Below are 17,620 nucleotides of genomic sequence, written 5' to 3'. Positions count from 1 at the left end.
CAAATTGTTCTATATGGGATCGGATTCGAGTGAGGAAGTAATTGAAATGTTCATGGCGGCCATCGAATACAGCCTCAAAGTGTATTCGGTCCGGCATGGGTCGTGGTTGCAGAGGTGGCACCTGCCAGGCCCCTGCAGGTTGTACTGGAATGGAAGGAACAGGCCGGGTGGCGTACATAGGCTGGGTAGGCCCCCTGAACCCTGGCTGGGTGGTGCCTCTCTGGAATAGGATTCCCTGTGGCCTTGCTTCCGGTTGGGGCTGCAATTGTGGTTGCCAAGAGGAAGATGGGTGTGGCTTGGTTCCCTGGTCGGGTGGAGGGTGTGTGGCTGCGGGCTGCTGGCTGGGCAATCCCCCTTCAGACCAGGGCTGTGTTGGTGTTGGCTGCCTTTAGCACTGAATCCACCCCTGGCCTGGATAAAATCCCTACCCTGGAGGGATACTCTCTGCAGGGGGCAAAATTCCTTCTGGAAAATGAGGGGATTGCCTCTGAGGCTGCAACATACCTCTGTTAGTTGATGCTTCCTTCTGGCTTCCTCCAACTGGCATCTGTATAGTCTCCTTGTTCCTCACGATATTTGGGTAAGTGAATATGGATGGTCTCAAGCTTCTACCCGTCCAAACAAACTGTGAGACCAAACCGGTCACATTTAAATTTTGGAACTTTTGATGTAAATCTGCCCTTGATGGACTTCCAGGAATAAACTGGGGGTTGTCTTCTTGAGAGAAATCCGACCCCAATTGTCTCTCAATCCGACAGAATAGCCATATGCCTGGGGCTAGAGAAAGATTTCTCTTCAGGCAGCTGCGTTACCTCTGGGTTATAACAACTTATTGAGTTGAAACGCCTCAGTATAGCTCCCAAATCTCTTTCTCCTACTGCCACCCTGAAAGCATCTATCATCTCCTCCAAACAAGGGCTGGCAGGTTCAATTAATGCTCCGGAGGGAGGGCCCCCCTCCCATGCTCCCCTTTGCATATCTCCAACTTCGAAGAGATGATTCCACCAGGCTGTCAATCATTTGGAAGCCTGCACTCACAAACAAAAAAATCTCCACACCACAAGCCAGGCAAACACCTGGGCACAAACAGATCCCCCCTGATACCTCCAGCTCAAACACACCCCAACCAGGCACCCAGATGAAACCCAGCTTCCTAACTAATGATAGCCGTCCATTTAGCCAAGCCAAGCTGCACTAAAGGCCTCCATTAAAGTAACACAATGCTGCCAGCCAATCAAGATACAAAAGAGCCAAAAAACAGACAGAAGATATCAGAGACACCCATCAAGCAGAACACAGCAAACTCCGAGACCAATAAACACAGACCAAGACTCCCAACCAATCAGGATGAAGAAAAAACCATTCTGGCACAGCAATAGGCTGCCCCAAATTTAAATCTGAAACCACTGTAAAAGTCTGACCCACAGACGGACACAATACAGAAGCCTGATGATGGCAGATGAGATTCTGCCGAAACGTTGCTACAACTTTAAAAGCACAACTATAATGACGTGGGAAAATACCGAACAAAGCTGAATACCATATATATATATATATATATATATATATATATATATATATATATATATATATATATATATATATATATATATATATGTGTGTGTGTGTGTGTGTGTGTGTGTGTGATACTTTGAATCTTACGCGGGAGAGAACCCGAATAACCAAAGATCCATATATATATATATATATATATATATATATATATATATATATATATATATATATATATATATATATTCTTAAGTTTTAGGGTACTTACATGTATGGTAGTTGTTTGTTTGTTTCCGTTTCCATGATGAACTTGATTTTGGGGTGTGTGCTGTTTAGGTGTGTTAGGAAATTGTTTAGGTTTTCTTTTCCATGGGGCCAAATCATAAATGTGTCATCGATGTATCCTAACCATAGTTTGGGTTTGTGGGTGGCATTGGCCAGGGCTCTGGATTCGAATTCTTCCATAAACAGGTTTGCAATGACGGGTGACAGTGATGATCCCATAGGGGCTCCTTCAATTTGCTTGTATCTTTGTCCTTTGTATATGAAATATGTGTTGGTTAAGCAGTGTTCTGTTAGTTCCATGAGGTGTTTAGCTGGTTGGTATTTATTTTTGATGATTTCAAGAGCACTACACCTGGAATTGAGCAGCAAAATCCACCCTCTACCATATATGGCATATGCCCTTCTTTCCTGAAATGAAGAAAATGGTAAAATCAATATATAAGTGTTGTGATTCCGGCATCTGCTACAGGTTTTTTGAATGACAGCTCCAGTGAGGAGGACTTATATGAATCAGCAAGTTCTAACGATGAGGAGGAGATGAATGCATTTGATTTGCAAGATCGGCTTGAACCTTCAAACTCCTCCACCCTTCAATTAGGTGGTCAGCCGGGAACGGGTGATAATGAGGAACCAATGATATCTTCAGGTGAAGAAGATGATAATTTGGATGATTGCTGGGTAGATGTCAGGACAAGACGTCTCCTGACAAGGAGGAACCAACGAGGATACAGTAGGAGAGCAGACCAGCAATTAGACTAATTAGTTACTCTATAAAGGGAGAGATATGACTTTGCACTTTGTCCGGAACAAAGTGTCTATTTGCAAGGAGAACTGAAGAGCACAGTTTGGAGGATTTTGATCTGAAATATCTTGTTGGGATTTGGATTTAATTCGTTGGAACTTCTACTTATTGGAATTATTTTGTGAAGGATTTTGATCTGAAGAATCTTGTTGAGTCTTGGATTTAGTTCGTTGGAACTTTTACTTATTGGAGCTATCTGTGAACATTTTCCTGTTTGCTGCCTTTCGTTACAAGGACTGTTGCTTTCAGCCTTATCTGTTTACTTTAAAAGGTGGGACATAACATTTTCCTGTTTGCTGCCTTTCTTTACAAGGACTGCTGCTTTCAGCCTTAACTGTTTATTTTAGAAGGTGGGACATAACATATATGTATCTGTGATAGCTTCAATTAATGGCAGGGAATATAACTCTTACCCTAGTTTGCCCTGAACCAAAGTCAAAACTATTTCATTTTATCATTTGACTCATTAAAATAATCTGGAGTTGAGTGGTGTGGTGATGATATTGATGATGATCATCATCATCATCAACAACAACAACATTCTGAAACTAAAGAGTGAAGGAATTATAAAATCCATGGACAGCATTGACTTTAACATTGTCATCAGTCCTTAAACTTTTTCATAAAGAACAACAACAGCAAAAAAATATACTTCTATAATTTCCTCGGCTGTTCTTGAATGCAACAGTGACTCTCTTTGAAAACCACTTAAAGCCTAAAAATTAAAGGTAAAGGTTCCCCTCACACTTACATGCTAGTCGTTTCTGGCTCTAGGGGATGATGCTCATCTCTGTTTCAAAGCTGAAGAGCCAGCACTGTCCGAAGATGTCTTCGTGGTCATGTGGCTGGCATAACTGAACACCGAAGGTGCACGGAATGCTGTTACCTTCCCACCAAGGTGGTCCCTATTTTTCTACTTGCATTTTTCACCTGCTTTCGAACTGCTAGTTTGGCAGAAGCTGGGACAAGTAATGGAAGCTCATTCTGTTATGCAGTACTAAGGATTTGAACCGCCGAACTGCCAACCTTTCTGATCGACAAGCTCAGCATCTTAGCCATTGAGCCACCACGTCCCCCATTTAAAGGTGTGTTTAAAGCCTAAGAAAGTACAAATAGTTGCTACCTCTCCTTTCCCCCCACCCCTGTTTTTCTTAAGGTCACAATGTCTGCTTATTTGCAAATGTGATCATTAGGCTGAACAATGCATGGAGAAGGCCCGCTGAGCTTCTAGCTGTGTGTCATTTCTGATGCTGAGAGCAGCCATGAGAGTTGGCATCCTAGCTCTAGGCTGAAAGAGATCCTTGCATGAACAATGAGATATCATGGCTTCACGGTTTCTCCCTGGAGTATGTTTCAAAAAGAAATCTTCCTGCTTGAGAGCAGAAAGGAAAATAGAAAAACTAGAACAGATTCTTAAGGCTGACATAGAGTTGCCCATGGGCATCGCTGTATACCTACACTGCGAAAGGGTTGATGGGTAAGAGGAGGTTTCAGAGAGATACAGATGGGCTGATGCAAGCACCTCCCAAATCCCAACTGCACATTGTGCAGTAGTGTGCACTTTGCATGCTGATTGGTTGTTCCGACTTCCTCTTCTGTGCTTTGATGTTTGAGAGCCCTTTGGTCATAATGTTAAAAGTTGCTGGCATATAAAAAGAACACCTATGCAACGGTCTTTGAATGACAGACACATATATAACCTCACGAGCAATGCTGGAGAAAACTGCTCTGGTCCTCAGTAGATAGGTATGTTTTCAGTTAGATGCATCACAGGTTCATTATTATCTAGTATCAAATACAAAGGACTCAGTTCATCATCAATCAATCAATCAATCAATCAATCAGAACTAAGCTGGAAAAGACCTTTGAAGTCTTCTAGTCTAACCTACAGCTCAAGCAGGCAACCCTATAACATTTCAGACAAATGGCTGTCCAATCTCTCCCTGAAAACTTCCAGTGATGGAGCACTTGCTGCTTCTGAAGGCAAGCAATTCCACTGTTAATTGTCCTCACTGTTAGGAAATTTCTCCTTAATTCCAGATTGCTTCTCTCTTTGATTAATTTCCATCCATTGTTTCTTGTCCTGCCCTCTGGTGCTTTGGAAAATAACTTGACCCCTTCCTCTTTGTGGCAACCTCTCAAATACTGCTATCCTGTGCCCCCAGTTCTTCTTTTCTCTAGACTAGCCAAACCCCAAACCTGCAATTGTTCTTCATATGGTTTTGTCTCCATGCCTTTAATCATCTTAGTTGCTCTTCTTTGCATTTTTTTCCAAAGTCTCAACATTTTTTTTATAATGTAGTGATCAAAACTGGATGCAGTACTCCAGGTGTGGCCTTACTAAGGCATATTTGGATTTATTGAAATGGAGAGATCGTATTGGGGGTTGAAAACCTAAGGAGCCACTTTGTCCAAATTGATTCTGTCCTTCTGGCCAGCTCAACTAGGGAAGACCTGCTAAGATCCAATCCCAAAATGAAGAGTGGCATAGATCCAAAAATGATTCTTTTAGTGGTAGTCCTTCTCTGAAATATGCTGTCCCTGGGGATACATTTGGGGTATTCCTGGGTGAAAGTTAGCTTAGCTTCCTTTTACCTTCCTTTTCAAAATTATTATTATAATAGTCTGATTACTTTTCTGTGATACTTTTCTGTTATGTTATCCATTCAGTCATGTCTGACTCTTGGCGATTCTATGGGCCATGTCTTTCCACAGCTTCTGATCTTTTTCTTATTCTTCTATACAGACCCCAAAATTCTTAGACTAAGAATTCAGCCTATGAAGTTTGTTGAATACAGATTGATTGACTGAATGAATGAATGAATGATTTTTGTTAAACTTATATCTTGCTATTCAAAGTAGAGGCTCCATTCAAAATCCAAGAAAGACACCCTTAGGCTCCATTGTTATAGAGAAAAGGATTTTTTACTGGAAATCAAGTGGTAGCATCAAAAGAATTCTGAGATATTAGGTGCGAAAATCGCATATACAAAGTTATGGCAACGTTCCCACCCACAATAGTTCAAACAGTCCATTCAATCTGAGATGTGTATAAGGTCATGTGGGGCATTTTCAGGTAGTGATGCAGACATCTGGCCATTGACCTTGGCCTGGTTAGATAAGATGCTGCGGTGGCACAGTAAGCAAGTAAGCATAAACAATTTATTGTCTTCCCAAGTGTTACAGTTCACCCTCTATAGCCTCCAGCACTCTTCCCCTCCCCACAAAACCCAGTTTATCCTCCCTTTCCCCCCTCCATTACTATGGCAACCGGAAAGACAAGCAGAAGAAAGATTCTGATGACTGAGTGGCTTACAATATAATAAAAATAGAGATTAAAAACAATTATAGATATAAAGACAGGTTACGTTTGAAAAAAATTAAATACACAGACAAGTACTATATACTTAGCAATAATTATGAAACACATGATTTTGCATTTGTGCTCTTAGTGTTAAAGTGCGTTGAGCAACTTTTAGAAGCCCCCACAAAAAACCCTCTTTATTTTGAGTCCCTTTTTAAATTAAATCTAGTACTGCAACTTTATAATCTGCCTAAGATATTGTTGTTCATGGATGGAAGTGTGGAATCATCATTATGATTCAGTTTTATGCCTTTTTATTATAAAAAGTACACATTCTTAAGATTTGTCTTTCAAAGTTTTCTTTCAAAAGAAAGTTTGCCTACTTTGGGGGATTTTAAAAATGCAACTAAGATTAAATTTATATTGACAACTCTCCCAACAGCTACGATCCTTAGGGATTATGGAGACAGCTTTTCATTTCTCTCAGCTTCTGTACGCCATGTGAGATCCAGACTCACTGAAAACTCTGGGTGTTTGTGAATTCATTCATCCGTGAATGAGACAGCAGGAGCAACAGAGAGAAAGAAAGAGAGCGAGACAAAACACAATCTTCTAAGATTCATTCCAAGATCACTTCAAGCCAGAATTTAATGTGAAGTAATTAGCAAAACACAATGAACAAAGTGTACTTTTATGCTCTAATTCTTAAAACTCAGATCTTCTCGTTGAGAATTAATTAGACAGAAACAAATACAATAGATATGTCCTAAAATTGGGAAGGTTCACTGCAGAATCTTTTTTTTAAATATCTATGGGGTTTCAAGAAAAGAGTTGAACACAGTTTTAGGAGACCAGTAGGCCATTTGTGGTCCTCGGTGGCCACTGATGCAGCTCATAATGATGATGAATTGCCTTCCATTTTTTTTCCATTCTATCATTGCTGTGTTACCAAATAAAATATGATTGGGTTCTTGGCATTTTACTAAGTCTTCCTGGGAATGCAAGGAAACTAAAGAGGAGAGTCATTTTTATGTGTCCCCTTCCCTAGTATGATAACAGAATAACAGAGTTGAAAGGGATATTGGAGGCTTTCTAAACCAACCCACTCCTCAAGCAGGAGATCCTATATCTTTCAGGCAAACAGTTGTCCAATCTCTTCTTTAAAACATCTAGTGGAGGACAGTGATGGGATTTTAAAAAAAATTGCTACCAGTTCTGTGGGCGTGGCTTGATGGGTGTGGCTTTGTGGGCATAGCATGGCTTGGTGGGGATGGCTTGGAGGGCATGGCAGGAGAAATCCCATTCCCTCCCCACCCCACTAACCTGCTTTCCAGCTCCATTCTCCTGTGCAGGGCAACAAAAGAAGACCCAGCCAATCAGCTGGGACTTGGGAGGCAGAGAATAGATGGGGGCGGGGCCAGCCAGAAGTGGGATTTGCCAGTTCTCTGAACTACTCAAAATTTCCACTACTGGTTCTCCAGAAGTGGTCAGAACCTGCTGAATATCACCTCCGGTGATGGAGCACCCACAACCTCTGAAGTCAAGCCCTTCCACTGATCAATGTTCTAAATGTCAGGAAATTCCTCTTTATTTCTAGGTTGGCTCTCTCCTTGATTAGCTCCTTGATGGAAGAAGAGACTTTGAAAGCAAGGGCACATATGAACAGACTCAATTGTTATATATGTAATCCTACTAACATACTAGCCAGTTGCATGTAAGGTGCCTTCAGAATCCTAAACATTCCTGGGCAATGCCCAGGAATGAAATTTGGTATATAAGTAGTCCTCAAGTTACGATCAATTGTTTAGCCACCATTTGAAGTTCCAATGGACTCAAATAAAAGTACTTATGACCCAGATTAGATGTTCCAATGACCACATTTTGGGCGCTTAGCATTTGTTTCCAGATTCTGGCAAAAAATGCCCATTGCAGAAAAGTAATTCGCTTAAGAACCAATAGTGTACATTCGCTTAAGAATCAATAATGACCATGTTGAATTGATTAAAAGCTGCCACAAAAAATATAAAATTTGATTGATCATGTGAAGACTCACTTAAAAACCAGCATGACCTATTATCGTAATTCCAGGTTCAATTATGGTTGTAAGTCAAGGAATGCCTGCACGGAGAAACTACCCAGAACTGGGGCAAATGGAAGGGATGTGCAACAATATTTCCCACAAAAACTCCAGTGCATTGGTGAGTTTGCAAAAAATGCCTTCCACAACCCTTTCTGAGTTGAGATAAGGGCCTAGTTTAGGGATAGAAATTTGAGAGTCTGCAAAATATTTTTAATCTGTAATTTCCAGCATCTTTTTGCATGGAGATGCTAAAAGTGGTAGTTCAGTTATATCTAGAAAGCCATAAATGTCACGAACATAGAATAAGAGAGTTGGAAAGGACCTTGGAGGTCATCTAGTCCAACCTCCTACTTGAGCAGGAGAGCCTATTCCAAATATTAGGCTCTACCTAGAATCAAACTCACAGCCTCCTGTTTGTGAGGCAAGAGCTCTACCTCTAGGCCACTGCACTGGTCATGCTAACCATAAAACTTCATAGGACATATTCTACAGAATGTCATTCTATACCAGGGGTGGGCAAACTACGGCCCGCGGGCCACATCCGGCCCGTTGGTCTGTAAAATCCGGCCCGCCCCTGAAAAAAATCGCTGCCATTGGTCTGTCCAATCCGCCCGCCCCTGAAAAAAAATCACTGCCATTGGTCTGTCCAATCCGGCCCGCCCCTGAAAAAAAATCGCTGCCATTGGTCTGTCCAATCCGGCCCGCCCCTGAAAAAAAATCGCTGCCATTGGTCTGTCCAATCCGGCCCGCCCCTGAAAAAAAATCACTGGGTATGGCGATTGCCCTGTGCCGCGTGGCCCCCAAAGCTGCAAAACAGTGCGGAGCGATCTAGGGGTAGGAAAGAAAAGAAATTTGCAAAGGCCTCGGCTGGGAGTTCGAAATCACCTTCGAGTGCGACCTCTCCGAAGGTGAGTCCCCGCGATCCCCCCTTTTTTCCAGGGCTTCCAGGCTTAAACTTTGCAAAGGCAAAGCTTGTAGGCTGGAGCGTCTTCCCGCCAAGGAGCGGGAAGGGTTCCACCCGGCGGGTGGGGCGGGCTGCTTGGAGCCACCTAAAGCTAGGCCGCTGCTGGTGGAGCTTTGCCCTGCCTTGGTGCCCGTTTCCCGGCTCGGTGGTCCTGCTCGGGCGGCACTTTAAAAGCCTGCTCCCAGCACCCGAGCAACTTCCCAGCAACTTTTGGCTTCGTTTTAACTCGCGGGCGCTCGCGCCTGGCCCCGAGCCGCGCCGTGGAGGAAGCCTGGCGGGCGGGCGGGCAGGCGGGCTGCTTGGAGGAGGCGACCCGGTGGCGCTCCGGGCTTCCCTCTGCCGTGCGGCTCGGGCGGGCGCGAGCACCCGCGAGTTAAAACGAAGCCGAAAGTTGCTGGGAAGTTGCTCGGTTTTCCGGGCTTTGCAAAGGCAAACTTTGCAGGCTGGAGAGTCTTCCCGCCGAGGAGCGGAAGGTTCCGCCCGGCGGGCGGGGCGGGCTGCTTGGAGCGGGCTGCTGTGCGGCTCGGGCGGGCGCAGCGCCCGCGAGTTAAAAACGAAGCCGAAAGTTGCTGGGAAGTTGCTCGGTTTTCCAGGGCTTTGCAAAGGCAAAGTTTGCAGGCTGGAGCGTCTTCCCGCCGAGGAGCAGGAAGGGTTCCGCCCAGCGGGCAGGGCGGGCTGCTTGGAGCGGGCTGCCATGTGGCTCGGGCGGGCGCGAGCATCCACGAGTTAAAACGAAGCCGAAAGTTGCTGGGAAGTTGCTCGGGTGGTGGGAGCAGGCTTTTAAAGTGCCGCCCGAGCAAAGTTTAAGCAGCCCGCCCGCCCACCGGGCGGATCCCTTCCCGCTCCTCGGCGGAAGACGCTCCAGCCTGCAAACTTTGCCTTTGCAAAGCCCTGGAAAACCGAGCAACTTCCCAGCAACTTTCGGCTTTTAACTCGCGGCGCCGCGCCTGGCGGAGGGGAAGCCCGGAGCCTCCTCCAAGCAGCCTGCCCGCTTGCCTGCCGGGCTTCCCTTCCGCCGCATGGCTCGGGGCCAGGCGTGAGCGCCCGCGAGTTAAAAGGAAGCTGAAAGTTGCTGGGAAGTTGCTCGGATTCCGGGCTTCCAGGCTTAAACTTTGCTCGGGCGGCACTTTAAAAGCCTGCTCCCAGCACCCGAGCAACTTCCCAGCAACTTTCGGCTTCCTTTTAACTCGCGGCGCTGCGCCTTGCCCCTAAGCCGCACGGCGGAGGGAAGCCCGGCGGGCGGGCGGACTGCTTGGAGGAGGCTCCGGGCTTCCCCTCCGACAGGCACGAGCGCCTGCGAGTTAAAGGAAGCCGAAAGTTGCTGGGAAGTTGCTTGGGTTTCCGGGCTTCCAGGCTTAAACTTTGCAAAGGCAAAGTTTGCAGGCTGGAGCGTCTTCCCGCCGAGGAGCAGGAAGGGTTCCGCCCGGCGGGTGGGTGGGCTGCTTAAACTTTGCTCGGGCGGCACTTTAAAAGCCTGCTCCCAGCACCCGAGCAACTTCCCAGCAACTTTTGGCTTCCTTTTAACTCGCGGGCGCTTGCGCCTGGCCCCGAGCCGCGCGGCAGAGGTGAAGCCTGGTGGGCGGGCAGGCTACTTAGAGGAGGCGACCTCGGCGGTGCTCCGGCAGCAGCAAGAGGCAGTTTCACCCGGCTCTGCTCAGGTGTCCGGCTGGGGCTGTCAGGAGTTGCTACCGCCGGCGCAGCTCCGTGCGGCTCCAGTCCCGCGTTGCCTTGGGAAGGAAAAGGCAAAACCAGGAGCCGCTGAGCCTGAGCCTCCGGTGCCGCTGCTCCCGTTGCAAAGCACCGCCGCGGCTCTTCCTTTTTGCCTTTCCTTCCCGAGGCAACGCGGGACTGGAGCCACGCTGAGCCACGCCGGCGGTAGCAACTCCTGACTCAGAGGGCCTCCGAGGGGAGGGGAAGGAGGAGAAGAGGGGAGAAGGGGGCGATTCCCAAAAAATCTTGTGCTGACCCGGCCCGTCTGTCAAATTTTAAAAGTCAATGCGGCCCCCGAGCCAAAAAGTTTGCCCACCCCTGTTCTATACTGACACTCCAAGAATTTTGCACTGTAGATAATGATGGTCATCATCATCATCATTGTGATCTTCATCATCACCATCTCTGGCAATTGATCTATTCCTGCAGTTGGATTAAAGGTCTTATAATAAAATGAATGAGTCTTTAAAGAGTTTATCTTTATGGTAGGCTCTTTTTGTAGAACCACGCATCTGGATATATAATCTGGGGACATTTAGATTTCTTGATTCCTGTAAATGAGTAGAATGTCACAGGTTATCCTGCTACATCAGATTCATTTATTGTGCTGTCAGTTCATTAAAGAACAGGAACATGTTAAATATAAGATAACTTTTATTGTCATTTTTTTATAGTGAGCATACTGGCACACACTAAAAAAATAAAATTATGTTGCCTGCCCTCAAAAGAATATATGTATATGTATATGTATATGATGTATATGTATATGTATATGTATATGTATATGATGTATATGTATATGTATGGCATTCGGCTTTGTTCGGGTATTTTCCCACGTCATTGTAGTTGTTCTTTTAAAGTTGTAGCAACGTTTCAGCAGAATCTCATCTGCCATCATCAGGCTTCTGTATAGTGTTCGTCTGTGAGTCAGACTTTTACAGTGGTTTCAGATTTAAATTTGGGGCAGCCTATTGCTGTGCCAGAATGGTTTTTTCTTCATCCTGATTGGTTGGGAGTCTTGGTCTGTGTTTATTGGTCTTGGAGTTTGCTGTGTTCTGCTTGATTGGTGTTTCTAATATCTTCTGTCTGTTTTTTGGCTCTTTTTGTATCTTGATTGGCTGGCAGCATTGTGTTACTTTATTGGAGGCCTTTAGTGCAGCTTGGCTTCGGGTAAATGGACGGCTATCATTAGTTAGGAAGCTGGGTTTCATCTGGGTGCCTGGTTGGGGTGTGTTTGAGCTGGAGGTATCAGGGGGGATCTGTTTGTGCCCAGGTGTTTGCCTGGCTTGTGGTGTGGAGATTTTTTTGTTTGTGAGTGCAGGCTTCCAAATGATTGATATGTATATGTATATGTATATATGTATATATGTATATATGTATATATGTATATATGTATATATGTATATATGTATATATGTATATATGTATATATGTATATATGTATATATGTATATATGTATATATGTATATATGTATATATGTATATATGTATATATGTATATATGTATATATGTATGTTGTGACTGGAAGGTTTGAGCCTGCTGTGAGCTTTGAGTCTGATGTATCAGAAGACACAGGTTCAAGTGATGAGGAAGGTTTGGCATTGGAATTGGAGCCTGCTTTAATGAGAGATGCAGACGTGAGCCAGGAGGATGAGGGAGTGTCGGAATCACCATCATCTCCAGAACCTTCCACATCAATCATGCCTCAGGTGTCAGCAGCTGATCCACAGAACATACCAGAGTCCTTGAGTGATGATCAAAATGATGAATGTTGGGTTGATGCAAGGACTAGACGCAGGTTGAGACGTCAAGCACAATTTGAAAAGAAACGTCAAGTCAGAGACTAATTAGAGAGACTGACATGCCCCTTCAAGGAATATAAGGAGGCGTGTTAGCTACGATCCTTGTCCAGATCAAACTTCATTAGTTACTTCGCAGCTTGGAAGAAGCCTTCTGTTTCTGAATTATCTTGCGGCTTGTTATCTTGGTTTGAAGACAGTTTCTGGTAAAGCTGCCAATGACGATTACAGAGAGAAGTTAACTCTGTAGTTTCTGATATTATTTGTTCGTGTTTATTTCTTTGGGACATTTGGACTCTCACTTTGTGGCTACAGGTGAGACAGAATATATATATATAACACACATATGCCACATGCTATATACTTACATACACACATACATATCAGTGGTGGGATTCAAATGTTTTTTACTACCGATTCTGTGGGCGTGGCTTGGTGGGCGTGGCAGGGGAAGGATACTGTAAAATCTCCAGTCAGAGGTGGTATTTGCTGGTTCTCTGAACTACTCAAAATTTCCACTACCGGTTCTCCAGAACTGGTCAGAACCTGCTGAATACCACCTGTGATACATATATACTTACATTCATGTATATATGTGCACATGCATACACATGTATATGCATATGTATATATCACACACATACATAGTGGAAAGAGAAAACATGAGAATTCACATGGTTGATGCTATATGGGACAAAACTGTATCTGAATCTAGATCAGGGGTGGGCAAACTACGGCCCGCGGGCCACATCCGGCCCATTGGTCTTTTTATGTGGCCCGCCGAAGATTGGTCCGTATGTAACCGCGGCCACTTTTTGGCTGCTTTCAGACGCGTTGAGAGGAGGTGGTTGAGGCGGAGGGCGGGTGGTGGAGAGCAAGTAGGGCGCCTGGCGGGCTTGTCAGGCAGAGCAGGAAACGGGGCAGGAGCCCGGCGGAGCGAAGAGAGCTGAAACCTGTTGAGGTCTCGTCGCAGTCCCTTCGCGGGAGAGAAGCTGCCGAGCCGAGAGGAGCGCGGGATGCTGCCGGCTCGCCTCCCTGCCCCTCCATCGTGACTGCGGGAGAAGGAGCCCTGAGCGCTGCTCTCGCAGCCACCACCGACAGAGCCCAGCTTCATTTCGCCTGAGCCACGTTTGATTTGAAAGGGGCGTGGGAGGCAGCACCAAAGGAGCACTCTGGGGTTCGGCCAACCACCCGCTGAGCACCTCCGGGCTCCCACCGTGGCGGGCAGACTTTGGAGCTGCACTCTGGAACCCAGAGCCACGGGACGGCGAAGCCGAGAGGCAGGAGGAGGCGCGTTGGAGCTGCAGCAGCCGGTTCAGATCTCTCGGTCCCAGGGAATCCCCCTCTGCCGAGGCGCCTGAGCCCCGAGCACCGCCCGGCATCGAGGAGCACAAGAAGCACAACGGGGCCATGGGAAAAGCTGCGCCCCAAGGAGCAACTGGTGGCCGGAGCGGCCGGGACTGGCAGTGGCGGCGAGGGCCCGACCTGCACAGGGGGCTGGGGCGGTTTCTTCTGCGCCCGGCTTCGAGCGGCCCACCGTGTGATCTTGGGCATCTGGCTCGCTGCGCCCTAGGCGCGCCTTTCCCTCGCTCTCGACCAGCAGCAGCAGCTCTGCCGCCGCCTCCTTCCTCCCCTAACGCCCGCTGTTGTGATGCGTATTCCCGTAGACCGAGCACCAGCAGGCGCTCACCTCCCCTCCATGGCCTTCCCTGCGGTAAGATGGGAGAGAACAGCGGCGCCCTCAGCGCGCCGGTCCCGGACCTCGCAGCCAGACCGAGGTGTGTTCGGTGGTGGGCGTCCTGGCGATCATCCGGGAGAACTGGTGAGGCCCGACAGCCCCAACTTCTTGTGCTTGGTGCTGCTTTCCCACTGGAGATGCAACAAGACCCTCCCTGTGGCCTTCAAGGTAAGCCGGGAGGGGAGGCTGGGCGGAGCGGGCAGGTCCTGGGAGAGGCGCGTAGATGTTTCCTGCCGAGCGGGCTTCCCAAGCGCCCGGGAGGACTCGTGGTTTAATGGCAAAAGCGGCGGAATGGGCGCTCGGTGGGTGGGGGAAAGGCAGCGAAAGCCTCCCCACACACACACCTCGGCAAGCGGTTTGCAGGGTTAGCCAGCAGTTTCTCGCAAGAGACTGAAGGCGGTCTGCTCCCCCAATTAGACGTTGGTTCAAGAGGAAGGGTCAGCCCTGCTACTAATTGGTGGTTCACAGTTTATCCGTGGGCACCGGAGGAGTTATGTTTTGGGGTGGGCATTTATTTATTTTTTATCTTATAAGTGGCCAACTTTTGTAAGCTGAGGGGTACATTCATACACACATACACACACACAGTCGTTTATTCGTAGGGGAAGAATCTGTCTATCTATCTATCTATCTATCTATCTATCTATCTATCTATCTATCTATCTATCTATGTTGTGCAAATTTAACTATGACGCCAAACTTGAGTTTTGGAGGATGTCTCGGAGAAAAAAATAGTTATTTTTCCTACCCCGAGTACGGCAGGCGTCTCTCCGCTTAAAAACAAAACTCTTTCCTCCTCGCTTTGAAAAGGGGAACTGTTAACAAATGCAGTTTTTATATGTATCGTATCTTGTGCTGACCTGGCCCGTCCGTCAAATTTTAAAAGTCAATGCGGCCCCCGAGCCAAAAAGTTTGCCCACCCCTGATCTAGATGTTCTACTTCAGACACCATGAAGCTTCCTCCCAGAAGGTGACAAGGAAAACTGGTCATGGAGAGGATGTATGTAATGTGTAAAAAATAAAATTCTTAATTAATTGCTACGTTTTAATGACAGTATGAAATACAGAGGTAGAAATATTTTAAATAAGCAATATTAACAATCATTAACTGATTCATACATAGTGTTAAAGCATATAATATAAGTTGTTTGTTTCTGAAGAGCCTTTGGTGCACTCTGAGGTTGGTTATTTTCTTGCAAACAATTCATTATCCTAATAAAAACATCATGATTACCTAGTTACCTAGTTCAGGTAGTGTCTGCAAGAAAACAACCAAACTCAGAGAGCACCAAGGACTCCTCGTTTCAACCCTGAACTATTAAAAGTTCTCCTTTATCAATGTTTGTTTTGGTTTTGGGCAATGCAGTAGATAATCACAAGAAGAAATAAAACAGATTACAAACCAGAAAAAGAAATATATATTGGTGCATAAATCACAGCGGATGAAATTACACATTACACTAAACTGAAAAAGAAGGCAGTCATTGATCAGCAAGAGGCCATGGATTAGCTTGGAAAATGCCTCCTACATACTTACATGAAAATTTCTAAAAGCAAAGCATTGTCCTCCTCCCCTTTAAACCTATCCATTCCCCCCCCCCATTCCCCGTAAAGATGCATAGAGATTTCATCCAATAATTAGTTGTTTAATCAACCTACTCAATTTAATGCATGGTTACTCTGAAGTCAGCTGCACTGGTGTCTCTTGTTCCCAAACAATTTTGCATATGACAGCAATAGCATTTCTAGCTATCTATTTCTTCATTTCTCCATTGACTGAACAATCTATTTTTCTGCCATTGCGAGAGAGAGAGACAGAGACAAAGAGACAGAATCAGATAGAGAGAGACAGAGAGAGACAGAGACAGACAGACAGAGAGAGAAAGACAGAGACAGACAGACAGAGAGACAGAGATAGGGGACAGAGACAGAGAGACACAGAGAGAGAGAGGGCAGAGGGAGACTGCCTAATTAAATAAATTTATTTGGAGAGGGGGTATCTGCTCAAAAATATTTAGCTAATTAATTTTTATAAATGAATTTGGATCATGGATGAAGTAGCTAAGGCCATTCAAATGTTGACAGACTAGAATTCCTGCCATTTGCCATGCTGGGTAAAGTTACCGGGAGTTTTAGTTGCGCAGCCTCTGAGGAACCTTTTTTTCTTACTTTTGGATGCAAAAATTCTCAAACTTCCTCAAGTTTTCCATGGATTTTGCAGTGAAAAGGCTTGTCAATTTTTCCCCCAAGTCTTCTTCATGCAGGCTATTGAAAAAAAAAAAAAAAAAGGCAGGGGGTCGCAAGTCAAGGACCACTTGTATATTGCAAATAATGGATAGAAAATGTAATTGTGTGTAAATGTCTCATGATGTGTAGAGCTTTCTTAACCTCTTGTTATAATTCCACTTGAACTTCCCGTATAATTGGAGATCTTTAGCAAACTCGGTTATTACCAAAATATTTTTAAAAAATGATCATTTGGCCATTGGGCACCTTATGGGACTGACAGAAGGTAGCAATTAGTCATTGTGAGAGTCTATTAAAGAAAGAGTTTTCGTTTTTCAGAAATTAAAGCACAAGTAATGAAGATCCGATGGCTAATTTCAGCATCAATTAAGAGCTACTTATTTTTCCTTACTGCTCAGTTAAACTGTCAAATGTAATAGGTTATACTTTTCCCCCCCTTCTATTCTCCTTTTTGCAGTGGGGGCCACAGATTAGAAATGGGCAGTCTGAGTCCTTCCAGATGTTTTGGACAACCATTCCCATAATTCCTAATGATAGGCCCCGTTGTTCAATATCGAGGGACTCTGGGAGTCATAATCCAACATTTCTAATTCTGGCGGCTTTCCTCAACTTAATTAGGACATTTTGCATGTCTAATTTTAGTCTATGATTATGAGTTAGGGTTTTGGATATTATCCCATTCCATTATGTTTATGCGTGCATTTTATTTTTTGGATCTGCTGAAGCTACCCTCTTGTGCTTGCTTGTAACTTTACTCAATGGATGTGATTTTTGGTTATAAGTCTTCTATACAGAAAGCTATACACAATTAACCTCAATATTGTTGGGCGGATGGCTGAGTGCGTGAATGTTTTTGAATAGAGAAGAAGGTCTGTTCCTCGTATACCTTGATGCAATTAATTTTAACGGATGCCCTAAGGAAGGATGAGCTCTGAAGAACTGATTCTTTCGAACTGAGATCAGATCAGTCATTCCTGATGGAAATCAACCCTGACTATTCTTAGGAAGGGCAGATCCTGAAGCTGAACCTCAAATACTTTGGCCACTAAACTAGAAGAGGGGACTTGTTGGAAAAGACCCCGATGTTGGGAAAGATGGGACGCAACAGGAGAAGGGGACAGCGGAGGATGAGATGGTTAAATAGCATCATCAACACAATGAATAACACAATGAGTTG

This window comes from Notechis scutatus, chromosome 1 (genome assembly GCF_049901735.1).
Source record: "Notechis scutatus isolate UNSWTSFEM ecotype Mainland chromosome 1, rNotScu1.2, whole genome shotgun sequence".
NCBI lineage: Eukaryota > Metazoa > Chordata > Lepidosauria > Squamata > Elapidae > Notechis > Notechis scutatus.
The sequence above is the reverse complement of the archived record's forward strand: the minus strand, read 5'-3'. Positions refer to the sequence as shown.